The sequence below is a fragment of the Urocitellus parryii genome, chromosome 9 (assembly GCF_045843805.1).
Source record: "Urocitellus parryii isolate mUroPar1 chromosome 9, mUroPar1.hap1, whole genome shotgun sequence".
NCBI lineage: Eukaryota > Metazoa > Chordata > Mammalia > Rodentia > Sciuridae > Urocitellus > Urocitellus parryii.
Window position 1 is genome coordinate 94,716,583 of NC_135539.1, and position 18,677 is coordinate 94,735,259.

At 42.6% G+C, this 18,677-nt stretch overlaps 1 protein-coding gene across 3 annotated transcripts in view; it reads right to left on the reverse strand.

Moving 5' to 3' along the window:
• Window positions 1–18,677, reverse strand: part of Ephx1 (epoxide hydrolase 1) — a 63,816-nt gene that overhangs the window by 34,287 nt on the left and 10,852 nt on the right. Inside the window, exon 1 of one of the 3 annotated variants that reach the window (XM_026405733.1) lies at window positions 6,244–6,340. The exons of 1 other annotated variant lie outside the window; for it this stretch is intronic. The gene's annotated coding sequence lies outside the window, so the exon portion shown is untranslated. Of the gene's footprint in view, window positions 1–6,243; window positions 6,341–18,677 lie in introns of those variants that run through there. One more of the 3 variants, XM_026405735.2, reaches the window with a different exon arrangement.

Genomic DNA, 18,677 nt, shown 5'->3' on the forward strand with positions numbered 1-18,677 from the left:
CGGGCTCCTGGGGACTTCCTGATAGAACAGCCCTGCTGGCTCCAGCTACAAGCTGGCCCAGGAGGGGTGAGGCAAACCCTGTGGGGACTTCCCTGGAACTCTGTAGAACCCAGCCAGGGAACAGCCTCTCCCCTCTCAGCCACTGCCCCTGAACCTTGGTGGCTGGGCCATGGAAATTGTTCTGCACTAGCCAAAGGCTTTGTTTATCTCCATGCAGGACTGGGAGCCAAGCCTGGAGAACAGCTTGGAGCCAGCAAAGGAGAGAAAGTGCAAATAAGTTTGTAGGCAAAACCAAATGAGAGTAAAAACATTGTGGGGGACAACCTCCTGGGGGAGGGAGGACTCAGGGAAGGGAACATTGCTATCTCCTCTGGAGGGTCTCCCCGTGCCCCTGATTTCTACATGTCAGGAGGGACAGATAGAAGGCACGCAATTTGGTACTGCAAAGTGATGAAGATGGGTGGGGCATCAGGAGCCAGCATGGCTGGTGACCAGGTCTTCACAGCCTGCTCTGAATCCCAGCCCTGCCACTTGCCAGCCATGGTACCCCAAGACAGTGACTCTGCTTCTCCAGGCCTCAGTCTCCATCACCTGGAGTGAAGGGTCTGGCTGGAGGAAGGGGAGGACCACGTGGGTGGGCTGGCTGGCCCTGCAGCATCTACAGAGGGGACAGATACTTTCACAGTGTTTAAAGGCCACTCAAACTCATTTATACAACCTAAGATAAAGTCAACCTGGCGGGGAAACAGATTACACTTATTGGGGGCTAATTAGGATTGTGATCCAGGAAAATAGATTCAAGAGGTCTTGAAAATATGCTTTGGGGTTTTATAAAATAGTGGCTGTATTTATAGCTTTAAACCACAGGAGCCTGGAAATTAGAGGATTTGATAGTCAGGAATTAGGATTGGTGCTGTCAGAAGTTAAACTGTTATGTATAAAGTGGTGTGGGCTGGATCTGTGGGTGCTTGGGTGGGGTGTGTCTGTTGTATAGAAGGTCAGCAAAGTTTAACAATGTTTCAAAGATCAGTTGGCACTCAGACATGGTCATATCTGTGGCTCAGTTCAAAGGCTTAGTTGCAGATGTGTCTGAGATCTGATTAATAATGGCCTCCCAACTCTGTTTTTAAGGGCCTAAACCAAAACTACTCAATTTTTGTACACAAATTTTTAGTTCTAGATGGACACAGTACCTGTATTTTATTTATTTATTTTTATGTGGTGCTGAGGATCAAATCCAGTGCCTCACATGTACTAGACAAGCGCTCTACCACTAAGCTACTACCCCAGCTCTTCAAACTACTCCATTTAAAAAAATTTTTATTTTTTTGGCTAGAACCCAGGACCTCATGCATGCTAGGCACATTACCTCTGAGCTACACCTAAACTCCATTTTTATTTTCTTCCCCTTGATACCTCCATGCAGGTTTTAAGTCCTATAATGCAAGAAGGGTAGGAGACTCCAACTTGTAAGGTTCATGTGTGAATGCTCTGGAGTTTCATTTGAAGCCCTGTCCCATCTCATACAGCCAATTAAAATAGGAGCTACTCTGTTTTCCACCGGTTTTAAATTACCAGGGGGTGGGGTGGGGAACCAAGTGGAGCAAGTTCATGACCCATCAGGGAAAAGCATTCCTTTCTGTGGACTTTCAACCCTTGGCACTCTCTGAGCAGAGACTCCTATTTCAGTGGATAATAGGAGTGGGCCATCTAATACACCTACTTGATTTCCTTCCCACCATTAGCCACACTCTGCACCTCTCTGTCCTCAGCTGGTTTTTCCTCCAAAATGTGCTTGCTGGTCTGAAAACTTCCTCAATAGCATGTAACGGGATAGCTCTTGTAACTGGGCCTCATGGAGCAACCTGAGCAGGCTTTCTTGTCTGGAACAGTATTGAGAGTGCTGGCTGTGCTTCATGGCCAGCAGCCCTCAGGACTAGGGTCAGAGTCCCCAGGAATGCCCTCTGGGTTGTTTTATCCTGGTGGGGGTTAGTTTGAGGGTAGGCTGGTGATGTGCCTCAGTGGTACAGCATTTGCCAAGCATACATGGCCCTGGGTTCATTCAATCCCCAGCATCGCAATAAAAAACTCTTGAGGCAACTCTGAAATGAAGATGTTCCACTGTGTCCCTGAGAACAGCCTTCCAGAGACAGTCTGGAAAGTCCTGTTCTGTGGGGCACATAAAGGGAAGGGGGCAAGTCTGCTTTCCCCTCAATGCTAACTCTGGAAATGGGAAACTCAATGCTATCTGGAAAAATGGGAAAGTAAATGCACTGGGTCCAAAGTGTTTCTCATACTTTCCAAAAGCTCTAAGTCTCTTCAACCATAATAGAAGCAGGTAGTAACACGTGTGACTGCAAAATCAGCCCCGGTGCAGCCCAGGCCGCTCCTCCACAGGGAAAGCCAAGCTCAGCCTGAGCTGCAGAGGACTAACCTCCTCAGCTGGGTGGAGGGCTGGAGGCTGTCCACTCCCAGCCTCTCTGAAGTGTACTACATGGCTCTCTGATGCTCTATGAAGGCACTAGAACCTTCTGCTCCTGGCCATGGATTCTCACAGCCTTCACAGGTCATGGGGCGGAGCCCAAGGCCCAGCGAAGCCAGATATCCAAGCACATTGCAGGGACACTCGACCCTTCCAGGGCTTCAATATGTGTCTGGATAGCCACCACCTCTGTGAGGAAGACCAGAGAAGCTCTGGACTGTGACACCGGGGTAGGATGTCCCTTACCTCATTGTTTCGTGTAATACAATTGCCCAGAAGTAAGAGATAGCTTTTTCTATTTTAAAGAAAATTAAAAATGAAGCTCAGAGAGTTTAGGTTGTTTGTTCAAGTTATCCCAGCTAGTAAGTTCCAAAAAGACATTCATATTCTGTCTGTTCATCAACCTTCCCAACTGCTAAATGCAGCAAAAAATGCCTGCTTCTGACCTGAATAAGATTCACGGTCCCAGTTTGTAGGTTAGCTAGAGCATTTTCTAGAAAGTCTTTTAACCCCTCATAGAGGAATATTAATGTTTTTTTCCTTAATGTGAGCCCCCTCAATTAGTCATGGGACAACCTAACGTTTGTGGCTTTGCAATAGCTGGATTATGCACTAAACAGGGCTACCCTGCCATTCAACAAAAGGAGAGACACAGGCAGGGGGTCAGTGGGCCTCCAGATCTGGCTGAAGGAATGGTTAGGGCCAGACTATGATAGAGAGTGAACACTGCTCTTTGTAGGGAGAAAGGATGACCCTCCCCCAAGAAAGTAAATAAACCATGATGGCAGAAGAAGCAGTTCTGTTTGAGCCTGATTTCACAATCCGGTTTTTAGTTATATAACCAAGGATAGGACTATACAGCTTTTCCTGGGGTATCCACCAACACCCCCTCAGGAGAGGGTATGGCTGAATTCTAGGCAAAGCTTTGGTTCCCTTTAGGGGGAACTGCTGGGGAACTACTTCCTGTTGCTGCCTCCCCTCTACCACACAGCCCACAGGAGTCTCTGCTAAAGCCCTTAGGCTTGATTGCAGAACCACCCACCAGTGACCTCGGATAGCCAGCTGGGCTAGGCAGTGACCCTCCTGTCTGTCTCTACCCAGAGCCCTTGACCTCTGTCTCAGGCTTGTTGTCCCTCACCCCAACTCAGAGCCAAGGTCTGTATTTGCAGCTGTCCTTAGTGGAACCTGCATAGGTTGTTGGACCACAAAGCCCCTAACCAAACTGACCACTCCCCGCCTACACATTTCCTATCCTTTTGGGCTTCTTAACCACAGAATCATCCCATAATACAGCTGCAAGGAAACTTGCCAATTGCCAGGGCTGATTCCCTCATTTTAACAAGGAGGTCCAGGGAGAGGACCCATTTTAGTTGTTGAGCTGAAACTTGAGCTGAGTCTTCTTCCTAGGCCCTTCCTCTTTCAACATCACCATCACTCTGTTACTTCTCAAAGGAATGAACAGATTGGTAGGATCTGTGACCGTAGCAGAGCTGGGCTTTGAGCGCAAGATTCTAGAGGCCCCTCAAATCGCATGCCCTCCACAGCAGTGCTCACTCCAGTCCCGAGTGGCTGTGCTCTGTGCTCTGTCCTCAGCAGCGGTGGCCAGCACATACTGCCCACTCTTATTTTAACACACAGTTGTGCTCCATGCTTTTGAGTCTCTCTGCAGGAGAACTGAGAAATAGTCTGAGGACAGCCTCTATTGTTCACTTATCTGAACCTGGGCCAAGATACCAGGAAAAAAAAGAATCAAGGTGAGAGGTGAGCAGTGACCATGCCTGGGCATGTTTGCTCTTCAATGGATGGGTGAAGAAACACTCACATGGTGACACAGGAGCTCCCTGTGGGTCCCACTTGCGTGAATGTGCATGTTAGGCAGGAACCTCGCACCACTGGAGGCTGGGGAGAGGCACTCCACTTCCTCCCATTGTCAGGATGCCCTTTCTCTAAAGGTCCCTCTGCCCACAGAGCCCTCACTCAGGGCCCACCATGGACATTCCCACATCTGTAAGCCTGCAGCCAGCCTGCTTAAGGCATAGCTGAGAGGCAGTGGGATCACCCAGGGAGCATGGGAGTAGTATGTTGTGGATGGTATTGGGTTTCACTCCCTTGTGGAGCAGTTATTTTCTGTGGAAGGTCTTCTTTTTCTGGAAAGAGGGGTGCAGTAGTAGCTTGGGGTCCTCACTTACAGGCTGGGCTAGTTTATCCCGTGGGTGATTCAGACCAGATTGGCCCATACACTACAAACCTGGACATAAAATCATCCATGCCAGGCACACACGTGCCTCATGGGTCTTACTCTTCTCTTGGCTTTCTGCAGCCACCCCAGATCCCTAGCTCCCCAGGTATAATGGAACATAAGGCCCTCTTTTCACCTAACATTCCCTTTATCTTTAATGCTTTATTTTTTTTCCATAGCACACTTCATCTTCTAGTATAATTTATATCTTACAATTTTATTTACTGCCCCCACCAAAACAAACAAAAACACTACAGACTCAATGAGGGCACATTCCCTGCTGTGCTCCAGTTTCTAAGCATTGTCCACAATTCCCAAGAAAACATGAAATCATCACATGACCTTCCTCAAAGCTGAAATTTGGGAAAGAAAAATTTTGCTGAACACACACAGGTTTTTTTTTTTTTTTTTTTTTTTTGCCCCCTCTCCAACTAAATCAGACCAAGTGGGGCCAGTAAAGGCTCCTCCTCTCTGAAAAAAAGCAACCATCATACCAGAAAACAATGTTACTCTCTGGGGTGGTGTGGTTTCCTGAAACTGTTTATTTTCGCTTTTGCAGAAATCCAAGGAGGCTGCAGAGCAGCACAGAAAAAACAAAACAAAACAAAAAAACATAAATCCTCAAATGTCGTGCTCAACAATTTCCCATAGTACAGGTCATACATTGCAACAGAGGCACTGCCCTGAGGTTATGTGCCAGAAGCTTGGGTACCCCTTCTCTCACATCCACACCTGCTTGGCCCCCAGATCCTTCAGTACAAGCGGGGGCGGGGGTGTTCAGGGGCGGATCTAGGCCTTGTGGAGCCTCAAGTGTAAACAGCGGAGGTGGGGAGTGGGGAAGAGGCGGGGCGAGCCAGAAGTTTAAGCAGGATGGCTTGGAATAAACCTGAACCTGCCAGAGAGGGAGGCAGACCCAACTCGGGTCTCTGCCGCGCTTTCCACAGATGGCTCACAGCCCCTGGCTTCTAGGGCACTAGAACTCTTAACCTCTGGCCGGTCTCCTCTTGCTGCGCCGCGCGCTGTGCTGCCCTCCCGAGGGAAGTGGAGAGGAGTGGGTGCTGGACAGCGATGACAATTAGACATCTTTCAATGTGATCAGTATTAGGACTTGAGTGACAAGTTCAATACACTGTGGAAGCGAGACGCACCCCTGGAAGCAAGGGGACCCGTGTCCATTCCTCTGTCAGCAGCCCTGGGATGCCCACCCTCCGTCCCGGCCCTGGAATTCTTAATCCAAAGTCCCAAACCGGCTGAGGCCTCTTCCCCCGGGATGCGTGCATTTGCGGGCCAGACTCCGGATGGCTGTGTGCGAGGGGCGCCAAGCAAAGCCCTTCGGTTCTGGGAGGTAGTCGGGGGTGGCTGGCCCCAGAAGTATGAAGTGACCTGCAAATCTTACAGCACTCTTGGCGCGAAGGCGCAAGCGTACCGCGATTCCCAGCCCTCCGCCCTCCGCCCCCGTTGCGGTTCCTGCGAGCGCGTGTGCGTCCTAGGAGCGCGGGCCCTGGCTGTCCCGGGAGCTTACGGTCTCGGATTGCGGGCTCCGGAGGCGGCAAGCGTGCAGTCCCTCCGACTCCCCAGCTCCTCCTGGGCCTGTCGGCTGGCCTCCGGGGTACAGTCTCCGCCCAGACCCGGCCTCTGACACAGCGGGGCGTTCCCTAGCCAGGCCTACCCTGGTTCGGTCCCGCCCCGCCGGGTTACCTGAGCGACGCCAGGAAGTGTCACCTCCCCGACCATCCATCTGCGCTTGGGAAAAACTCTCTTCTCAAAGGGGCTGTCCGGGACCCGATATAGAACTGGAGACAAACGCTTATTTATTTATTTAAAATTTAAGTTGTCGATGGACCGTTATTTTATTTATTTACATGCTAGGTAAGCACTTTCATCTTTCTAGCAATTCATTGTTATTTGTATTTTACAAACGTACTGGTCTTTGATGAATATAAAATCAAGTCTGACTTTCAACACAGTCTGAGAAGCACTAGTCTGACCCACTCTGAGGGCTTGATGGTGAGGACTAATGACACTGCGCGCTGGGAGAGCAACTGGGAGTGAATCAGCTTCCAGACAGAAGGAGGTCGGGGCCCAGACATGGGACTCCTTTGGCTTTGGTTTAATCTCCAGATGGACACTGTTAGAAAACTTGCCCATTCACCTCTCTCAATATCTCTCCTTATCTCCTGAACACCCTGCCAACACCCTCACGTACTCAGAAGTACAGTTGTTTCAACCAGAGATTCTCAAGATCTCATCAGACAAACCAGTCCCCTAGGATGCCTTGTACAGGGCCTGTGATCAATTTTAAGCTTTGATCTTCAGCACAAATAACTTCAGAATAAAGCTTACCACCACCACCAGCCACCCACCCTTGGTCCCCAACCTTCCTGCTCATCCTAGCCCAAGAACTCTCCATTTTAAATTAATATAGGCAGTTTGGGGCCATCAAATACATTCAACTCATTCCTACCCACAATCTTTGCTCATATGGTGCCTCAGGGCAGGATACCCTCCTCCATCCAAACAGGGAATCTCCTGTGCTTTAGTTCCACACCCTCCCACATACGCCTTCTCTTGCACCTGCAGTCTCTGGCATCTCTGTATTCCTTCAAATCTTGCAGTCTGGGAGAATTTCCTTCCAGCCCTCCAAATTGTTCAATTTGGACAGCTCTGCCTCTGGCCATTTCACCGAAGAACTCAAATTTGTTACTCCTAAAACTGAAGTGATGATGAAAATATTCTAAAAGTAGATGCAGGCAATGGATGCACCACCACAACTGTGAATATACTAAAACACAGAATTGTACAAACTAAGAAGGTGAATTTGGGGCTGGGAATGTAGCTCATTGGTGGAAAACTTAGCCTACAAAGATCTCTAGCACTGCATAAATAGATAAAGAGAGTGATTTTTTTTTCTGGTGGGGGGGGCACTGGGCATTGAACTCAGGGACACTTGACCACTGATCCACATCCCCAGCCCTATTTTTTGTGTTTTATTTAGAAACAGGGTCTCATTGAGTTGCTTAGTGTCTTGCTTTTGCTGAGGCTGGCTTTGAACTTGTAATCCTCCTGCCTCAGCCTCCTATGCTGCTGGGATTACAGATGTGTGCCACTGTGCCCAGCTAAGAGACTGAATTTTAAGGTATGTAAATTACATTTCAAGAAAGGTGTTATTTTATTTAAAAACAAAACTGTCATCACATGGCAACCTCACTTCTCACTTCAGTATCCTCATATCCCCCTCCTTGGTTAACCATCCATTTGGCATAGGCTATAAAATTTAAAATAGTTCAAGATATCTCCAAGTTCAACTTACATATTGGCCATTGATAAATAATATTTTATTTAGAGACAGGGTCTCACTGAGTTGCTTAGCACCTTGCTTTTGCTGAGGCTGGCTTTGAACTCATGATCCTCCTGTCTCAGCCTCCTGAGCTGCTGGAATAACAGGCATGTGCCACCAAGCCAGATAGCCTTCCCCATTTTTGGTGAAAAGCCATTGAAAGGTTTATGGACTAAGAGTAGGTATAGCATGAGCTCTAGAATAAGTTACATTTTTAAACAATCCGAACAAAGACTGTTCCTCCGTATAAACTTCTAGAGAGTTTCCAGGTGCTATAGTTTGGATCCTGACCATACCCTAAAAGCCCATTAAAGGATTGCTCCCCAGCGTGAGGCTGTTGGGAAGTGGTAGAAACCAGTGAGGTCTTCAGATCTTTGGTGCATGCACTTAAATGGATGTGGGCCTCAGTGCCTTCTTCCTCTCCTTCAAAGTTTCTGACCCTAAGGTGAGCAGTTTTGTTCTATATACAGGCCCACCATTATGTGCCGCCTCAGGTCCAAAGCAGTGGGACAAACTGATCACAAACTGAAACCTCTAAAACTATGAGCCAAAATATATCTTGTGGGGGACAAGTTTGGACAAAGATTGTAGATTCACCCCTGATTCACCAAATAGGAAATTATAATTTGTTTATGCAAAAAATGTACATTAAGAGTCTAGTCATGAAGAAATTAAGAAACATTCTACCAAATATGTCAATGTCACGGGTTGGGGATGTAACTCAGAAGTAGAGTGCTTAGCACACGTGAGGTCCTGGGTTCCATCCCCAGCACTGCCAATAAAAGAAAAGTTAGTGTCAGGAAAGATAAGGGAAAGTTGAAAAACTTCCTGACTGAAGGCCAGGTGCAGTGGTAAACACCTGTAATATCAGCTACTTCTGAGGCTGAAGCAAGAGGATCACAAGGTCAAGACCAGTCTGGGCAACTTAGGAAGGCCCTGTTTCAAAACAAAATAAAAAGTGCTGAAGATGTAACTCAGTGGCAGAGCACTTGCAGAGCATGTGTGAAGCCCTGGGTTTAATCCTTAGAACCAAAAAAGAAGAAAAAAGAAAGAGACTGAAGCATCATGAAAACTAATAGTGATACTCTTCTACACTGAATCCTGGACCAGAAAAAAATGTTTCTATAAAGAATATTATTGGGGGCTGGGGTTGTGGCTAAGTGGTAGAGCGTTTGCCTAGCACGTGTGAGGCCCTGGGTTTGATCTTCAGCACCACATAAAAATAAACAAATAAAGGTATTGTGTCCAACTACAACTAAAAAATAAATATCTAAAAAAAAAAAAAGAATATTATTGGTCTGGGTGCAGAGGCATACCCTTAGAATCCCAGGTACTCAGGAGGCTGAGGCAGAAGGATCTCAAGTTTGAGGCTAGCCTGGGCAATTTAGCAAGACCCTGCCTTAAATATAAGAAGGGGCCAAGCGCAGTGGTGCATGCCTGTAATCTCAGTGGCTTGGGAGGCTGAGGCAGGAGGATCTGGAGTTCAAAGCTAGTCTCAACAATTAAGTGAAGCTCGAAGAAACTCAGTGAGAGTTTAGAGACCTTGTCTCTAAATAAAATACAAAAAAGGGCTGGGGATGTGGCTCAGTGGTTAAGTGCCCCTGAGGTCAATCCCTGGTACTAAAAATAAAAATAAATAAAAAGGGATGGAGATGTGGCTCAGTGGTAGATGACCCCTGGATTCATCCCCAATACTGTCATTTAAAAAAAAAAAAAGTGGGCAGGAACTCAGGGTGAGAGCACTTGCCTAGCATTTGTGAAGCCTGGGTTCAATCCCCAGTACTGCAAGATAAATAAATAAATAAATAAAATTATTGAAACAATTATGAAAATTTTAAGAAGTTCTATAGATTAAACAATATTATTATATTAATTTAAATGTCCTGATTTTGAGTTGTTTCCTAAATGAATATTGCCTGATCTTAGAAAATATACACTTAAGTATTTAAGGAGTAATAGGATATCATGACTGAAATTTACTTGGATATGGTTCTCTGTGTGTGTGTGTGTGTGTGTGTGTGTGTAAGAAGTTTTAAATACTGGCAGATCAAAAATTTATTTATTTTAGTTCCCTAAGGAAAACCCCATGAAAATAATTATAGGTGGTGGTGGGGACATTATCAATTTTACTAGCAGAAAGTAATTAGGACAAAAGGAGAGATGTCAACACATTTTTTGGAGATGGATAGAATGATTAATTTAGCATAACAATTAAAGCTAAAAACTTACTATGGCTAAAGCAAGCAGATTCTCATGTTAGACTTGTAGGGATCAGCAAACTACAACTCTTGAGCTAAATTCAACTCACAGGCTATTTTATAAATAAAGTCTTATTGGAACACACTGTGTTCACACTTACATGTTTATATACTGCCTATGGCGCCTTTCAAACTAAAACAGCAGAGATGAGTAGTTGACGCTGAAGCTCAGAATCTTTATTATCTGGCTCTTTGCAGAAAAAGCTTACCAACTTCTGCTTTAGAGCCCTGAAAATTTTTAGAAACTAGAGGTATCAGGAAGCTGTGAAGGCAAGGGGCAGGGAGATGTTGAAAGTGGGAATCTGCCTTAGGCCTTGAGGGTCCCTGCTTATTAATGCTGGGTATTCATTCGAAGAATGCAAGAATCTGATTTGCATTCTCTGACTCCTACCCAGGCCACTTCTTAGTCTTGTATTTGCAGAAAGCAACATTGAAGGTTGGAGCAATGCCACCCTACCCATCTCCTCAGAAAAAGAGTGGATATCTTCTGTAACAGAACTCACTATGTGTGCAGGTATCTATTTGGGGGCCTTTGTTCCTGTGGGACTTGTGGCAAGGGAACTAACAGGAACATGAAGCTTTGGCTACTGCTTTTCCATGAATGATAAAGTTCTTTGTCTCTGACCTAGGAGTCTCTTATCTTCTGCTGTTATCCATGCAACAGTAACAGGCTAGGCTTATTAGTTTGGACATAAACTAAAATCTCTAGACACTGGTCTTGATAATGGGGATAAAAACAGGAGGATTAAAACAAAAAAAGTCAAACAACCTGATTCAAAAATGGGCAAAGGATAGACATTTGAATAAACATTTTCCAAAGAAGATATACAAATGGTCATTAAACCCATTTAAAAAGATGCTCAATATCACTAGTCATTAGGGAAATGCAAATGAGAACCATGAGATAACACCTCATGCTTACTAGGATGGCTACTATCAAAACAGTGGAAAATATCAAGTGTAGGTGAGAATGTAAAGAAACTGGAGCCCTTGTGCATTGTTGGTGGGAAGGTAAAAACAGTGCAGCCAATGTGGAAAACAGTAGGACCCTTTTCTCAAAAAATTAAACAGAATTATTATCTGACCTAGAAATTTCACTTCTGGATGCTTACCAAAAGAATTGAAAGCAGGATCTCAAAGATTAATTTCATATTCAAAGTAGTATTATTTTTTAAATATTTTCTTTAGTTGTATGTGGGCACATATCTTTGTTTTTATTCGTTTATTTTTATGTGGTGTTGAGGATCAAACCCAGGGCCTCATGAATACGAGGTAAGCGCTCCACCGCCAAGCCACAACTCCAGCCCCAAAGTAGCATTATTAACCTTAGTTAAAAAGTAAAAGCTACCCAAGTGTTCATTGAGGGATTAATGGATAAACAAAATATGCTATACCAAAACAATGGAATCTTATTCAACTTTAAAAAAGAAGAAAATTCTGAAACATGATACAATATGGACGGACCTTGAAGACATTAGTCTAAATGCAATAAGCCAGTCACAAAAAAGGTGACTACCAAATGGTTTCATTTATATGAGGTACTTAAAGTTATCAAATGCATATAGAGAGAAAGTAGGGGTCCAGGGAAGGAAGGAATGAGGAGTAATGTCTCATGGATACAGTTTCAATTTTGCAAGATGAAAAGAGTTCAGGAAATGGATGGTGATGATGGGTGCACAATATCATGTACTTAATGCCACTGAATTATACATTTAAAAAACGGGTAAGATGGAAAAATTTATCTTATATATATTTTACCAGAATTTTTTTTAAAGAGAATTTTCTTTATTTATTTATTAGTTTTTCGGCGGACACAACATCTTTGTTTGTATGTGGTGCTGAGGATCGAACCCGGGCCGCACGCATGCCAGGCGAGCGCGCTACTGCTTGAGCCACATCCCCAGCCCTTACCAGAATTTTTAAAATATTGGATAAAAGAGAACAGAAGGATTAATAAGAAGATGTTATATCCCCTGTTCTTTGTCCTTGCCCTAAGCCAAGGACTACCAGTCCTCCTTGGCGGACCAGAGATTTATTTTCTGGAAACTGAACTGAGGAATACGAGGCACATGTAGGACAGGAACAGGGATGATACACCCAGCAGAAAACAGGACAATCAAATAAAGTCTTTGAACTAGGCTTCCTTAGCCTCTTGGGTTCGCAAAACACTGCTCTCTCCAGGTAGTAATCCCCAGGGAAGGAGAAGTATGAATTTCTGAAGTGAATGAGCAGATTCAGAGAATATAACCACAGGTAATGACACTTGGGGGTCCCATAACAAAACAGATGTCTTCCTGTCTGACCACCCTCCACTGAGGTCAACAAGGGTTCCACATAGAACATTCCAGTGCCTCACTTCTAAATAGTAAAGGATCACTGCACACTTGATAAAAGCCACTAATATGAAAGGCAGAGTCCAAAATAGAGGAAAAAGTGTTCCCAGTCATTTAAAACAAGGCAAAAGGTAGAAAAGTCTTCAAAGAAACGACAAGACATGAGGATATGCATTGCATCTATAAAACAGGGTGGGGAAAGAAACACTTAGAGAATTAGAAAACACTTTTTGAAATAAATTTTAATAGAAAGGTCAGAAAACAGAGTAATTAAGAAAAACACAAATCAAAGAGATGGACAGAGGGAGAAAAAAGGGGCAGGGGAGAAAATCATAAGTTCTATCCTGAAGTCATCAGACTTATTAATAATGAGTTCTATAAGAGAAAAAGAAGGGAGTTATTAAAGAAATAATCCAAGAATATTTCCCAGACCAAAGGACAGGATTCTCTAGATTGAGAGGGTGCATTCAAAAGTCAAAAAAGGGCTGAGGATATGGTTCAGTGGTAGAGCACTTGCCCGGCATTCAAGAGGCCATGGTAAAACACACACACACACACACACACACACACACACACACATACATACACTTATGTTAAAAAATCCACACCAATTTAAGTTGTGAAATTTTAGAATACTAAAGAAAAAAGAAAAAGAAAAGATCCTAAAATTATTTAGAGAGACTGACAATAAAAAACCAGGTTAACACAAAAGACTCGATATCAGAATGACATCATACTTCTCATCAGCAACAACTGATGTTAAATAATAGTGAAGCAAAGCCTTCTGTGGGAGAGTATTTCCAACAAAGAATTTCATAATGAAGTGTGAGGACAAATTAAAGGCATTTCCACATATGGAAGGACTAAAACATTTTTATATCTCATGTACTGTTCTCTTTAGAAACTACTAGAAAGAAGATAGGCTCTAGCAAAACAAGAGATTTGGGAAGCTGGGGATATAATACAGCAAAGGACAATTGTGCAGCAAACTTTGAGGGAAACCTGTCCAAATCAGAAAAGGAAGATAAAGGGCATCAGGAGGCAGATCTCTAGGGGGAAGACTGACTTAATTAACTGACAAAGTTAAAATTTTTGGAAAATAATATAAACAGACATTTGTTAGAAATGATGGCATATTGGTGAGAAAACTAAGGAAAGTACATAGAATACTAAAGAAAAAAGATTAACTATAGGAAAAACAAAATTGCTTAAGAAAATTAATGATGGTACACTAGCTTTTAGTGGAAAAAATTTATACAATTATGTAGACATCATTAATTTAGCAAATATTATCATTATTATTATTATATTGAGAGGATGAAGTGGGAGCAGCAGGGGTGGGTATAAGAGAGTTAAGCCCTTATCTACTATAAGGGAAAATCAATTTATAGTGTGTAAAACTGACCATGAAATAATATACTTAACATGAAAAAAATGCATTATAAGTATATTATTTAGTTATACAGTAGGTAAATACCAAAAGTCTCAAAAATAGAATGGGAAAAATGAGGGACAAAGGATTATTTTTTTATTCTAAGTCTTGGTTACTTCATATATTTTAAACCATGTGCAAGAATAAAAATAAAATTTAATTTTAAAATACTATTTTCTGGGGCCTTCAGTCACCCTCATCTTTGTTGTTTTCTCCTCTAGAATGTCCTGCACCCTTCCAAATCCCAGGTTTCAGGTCAGTGCTACTAACCTGCTCTTTCTTTCTGCTCACGTCAAACTTTTCCTTCATTGTTAATCACCACTGGGTTTCTGTCCTGCATTTTCTTCTTTCTGGAAACATTCCATATGTGCCAATAAATTCCTTACCAGATGACAATTTAAAGATCATTGAGAGCCAGGGGTGTAGGTTAGTAGTAGAGCACATGTCTAGCTTGTGTGAGGCCCTGGGTTCAATCCTTATCACCACAGAAACATAACAGATCAAGGATTATACCAGACTTTAACTTAGATTCTCAAAAGGGCACAGCTATAGCTACTACTTATTATAAAAGTACTATCTAGGGCTGGGGATGTGGCTCAAGCGGTAGCGCGCTCGCCTGGTATGCATGTGGCCAGGGTTCGATCCTCAGCACCACATACAAACAAAGATGTTGTGTCCGCCGAAAAATTTAAAAATAAATATTAATATCTCTCTCTCTCCTCTCCTCTCTTCTCTCTCTCTTTAAAAAAAAAATTAAAAGTACTATCTACTTCAAAATGAACAGATTGAAAATCCACAGGGAGATTGAAGGGGTACCAAATGGTTGGGATACCAAATGGGCGTTTTACCAAATGTCCTAAGGAACGAGCATTTTGTAAAAATGTCAGTTGCATAAAATTGTCTCAAATCTGTGTTTGCTCATCATTTCTGTGATCAAGTGTGGTTACCAACTGCCTGTGTTCCTATGGTGCTAACCAATCAACCAAAACACAAATTAAGCAGAATCTATAGTTCCTAGAAACTTACCCATGTAAAAATGGGTTACATAAGTTACACAGACTTTTGGGAGATATCAGAAATGATAAAGTAAAATAATATATCCTATATATAATCACTCCAAATTGATAATAATTTTAAGATCCCTGACTGTATTATCTTCTCAGGAATTCAAGGACAATGACCAACAATGTAATAGTGTGAATATCAATGTCAATTGAAGAAAGTGAAGGAGGTAGTTTGTAAACACAGCAGCAAATTGTGGCAATTTGTCACAATAAATAAAGGCCCTCTTGAGCCCCCTATGGACCTGCACTGGGCACTGCATTGACTGTGTCCTAAGAGAATCATGTGCTTGTTCTTGGTTTGCAGAGGATGGGGTACTGTTATTTAAGCTTCATATTTTAATCAGAGTCAATTGTTCAAAGTATCAACTAGCTCTACAAAGTTTTAAAGATAATTCTTAAGGCTGGGGTTGTGGCTTAGTGGTAGAGCGCTTGCCTAGCATGCGTGAGGCAGCACCATACAAAAATAAACAAATCAAATAAAGACAATTCTTATCTCCCCACCCCCATTCCCTTTTTTGAAAAGCAAAAACCACATTTAACACTTTTAGCTGTTTCTTTTTTTAAAACAACATCCAATGAGTGTCTTTGTACTCTTTTTTATTTTTTAATATTTATTTTTTAGTTGTAGTTGCACACAATACCCTTCATTTTATTTATTTATTTTTATGTGGCATTGAGTATTGCCCAGGGCTTTGCATGTGCTAGTGAGCACTCTACTGCTGAGCCACAACCCCAGCCCTTTAGCTGATTCTTTTGACATCTCCCTCCATATCTCTAAATAACATGCTTGTAGTGTTTGGTTTTTTGTTTTTTGTTTTTTACTTTTTGATTTTTTGCAGTGCTAGGGATTGAACCCAGGGTCTTGCACATGCTAACAAGCATTCTACTGCAAAACAAAAACAAAAACATCGTTTTGTTAAAACCTCATTTTAGGCACTATATATGGAAAGCCTCAACAAATTTGGAGATCAGCTCTTTCTTCAATTGACCTTAATACCTAGATTTCCCATACTCTTCCATGTTCTCAAAATAGTTCATTTCAGTCATATGAATATTCAGTGTTATTATAATGAAGGCAATTCAGGACTGAACTACAGTAAACTATGGTTTATTTTTCTTTCTGATATTTTGTTTTCCCTAGAATTAATATTTAAAAATTTTTTCTTGGTTTTCTACATACATTAGTCACTACTTCAACACCAACTTCTTTACCAGTTGTTTAATTTTTCCCTTCATAATAAATTCATTGACATCTGATTTTCTTCAATTTCACTTTTTCTTTTCTTTTTGGTACTGGGTATTGAACCCAGGGGTGCTTTACCACAGCTGCTACATCCCCAGCTCTTTGATTTTTTATTTTGAGACAGGGTCTCACTAATGTTGTTCAGACTGGCCTCAAACTTGCAATTCTCATGCCTCAGCCTAAATGCTGGGATTACAGGAGTGTGCCACTGCACCCAGCAATCTCATTTCCCTAAAGACTGTGTCTGGAGTCTTCTGACCTGCCTAGTTCTGGTTGGGGTGTGCCCAACCTGACGCAGAGCTATATGCTAAACTTTCTCTTGGCATCCTCGAGGATCCCTTCCACTCTCTGCCGTTGGTGTCCTGCTTCCTCCCACATTTCTTCTTTCTAGCTTCACTCCTTTATTTTAAAGGAACATATCCTTGAATAACTTCTTTGTAAATTTTTTGAAGTATTATGTGTCCAGATATCCACTGCTTATATAGTCCTGCCCTTTGCCATGGGACCTCCAGCGCCTCCCTGTGGATGCACATAATTCCTGCTGCAGCTGACATCAGGCTTGGCCATGTGAGTTGCTTTCATCAATAGAATATTATGAGATATCCAAGCAGACCCAGAGCTGTTGCAAGTTCTGATCTTTCAGCTTGGATCCTGGAATAACACTGGAGCAGAAGCAGGGCTTTGAGTGGAAAAATAATCTTTTTGTTGACTTAGTGAGATTTGGGGGTTGTTGACTCAGTAAAATTTTAAATGTTTGTAAAATGTTTTTATCCAATGTTTACCATTAATGAATAGTTTGGCTGGATATAAAATACCAAGATAGAAGAAGTTTCCTTCAGAATCTTGAAGGCATTGCTCCACGGTCATCTAGTTCCAGTACTTAAATGGCAAAAGGAACTTTGCAGATTAAGATGGGGTGATTATCCTTAGTTGGCACTAAATGTAATCAAAAGGGTCTTGATAAGAGAGACCAAACTAGGAAGAAGACAGTGCAGTGAGAGGGCCAAAGGATGCAGTGAAGAAAGGCGGTGTCACATGAAACCCTGAGCCAAGAAATGAGGATAGCTGGAAAACACAAGAATCAGTTCCCCCCCCCTAAAACTCCAAAAGGAACTAGCCCTGTGAACACCTTGATATTAGCCATGTCACGCTCATTTCAAATATCTGGCCCCATCAGAGAATAAAACTTGTGCTGTTTTAAACCACTAAATTTGAGGCAACTTATTATTAAATAAATTGCAAAATGGCTGTAATAGGAAACAGTTTCCAGAAAGCCAAAACAAGTATTTTTACACAAAGATAAATTATAAGTACCAGGAAAGGAGAAAATGTTTGCAATATATTTAACAAAGGATATTCTGACTACATAAGGAAATAGAACCCAGGGCCTTCCACATGCTAGGCAAGAGGTCTACCACTGAGTTACATCCCCAGCCCAAGAACTGCTATTTTTAAATTTTAATAAACATATGGAATTACTATTTGCCAAGCACTGTTCTAAATGCGTTACAAATATTAATTCATTTAATTCTCATAAACACTCTATGAGATAAATACTATTAGACTTCCCATCATACATCTGAGGAAATTGAGGCACTTAGGTTAAATAACTTGTCCAAGGTTCCAGGATCCTTGAGACCCAACAGAAAATGCTAAAAGTTTTAAATTCAAATGGGCAACAAATACTTGAAGATATATTGCCATAATACAAACCTTCCAGAAAGTAGATACCAAGAGGAATGAGTGTGAGAGACTTATGGACAGCAAGAAGAAGGGGAAGGAGTAGTAGGAGAGGCCCTCAGACCACATGCAGATCTGACACCTTCAAATGAGAGTGGGGAAGGAAGACCCCAAGAGCTTCAAACTGCAGTGCAGCTCTGAGTCTGGGCCAGGTCAAATCGGGCAGGAACAGTCCAGTTCAAGTGCCCCTGCCACAATCAGTTATTGGCTGGGAGCAGCCCAGGAGAAGCATGACCTTAGCATGAGCTACAGTAAATTGCACAGGTATGGCCTGCAGGCTGTTGGCTAAAGGCAGCTATCACAGCAGGTTCTCCTTCCTTCTTTAAAAAATGAATGGCAGAATGTACAATGTATTAATATATGTGTATACCTATGAGACTGTCACCATAATTAAAACATTAAAATATCCATAACCCCAATAGTTTCAGGTCCCACTATAATACCTCACAGCTCCATTTCCCTTCCCTAAAGAAGCCAGTAATCTGCTGTCACTATACCATAGATTAGTTTGCACTTTTTAGAATTTTGCATAACTTAAATCATTCAGCA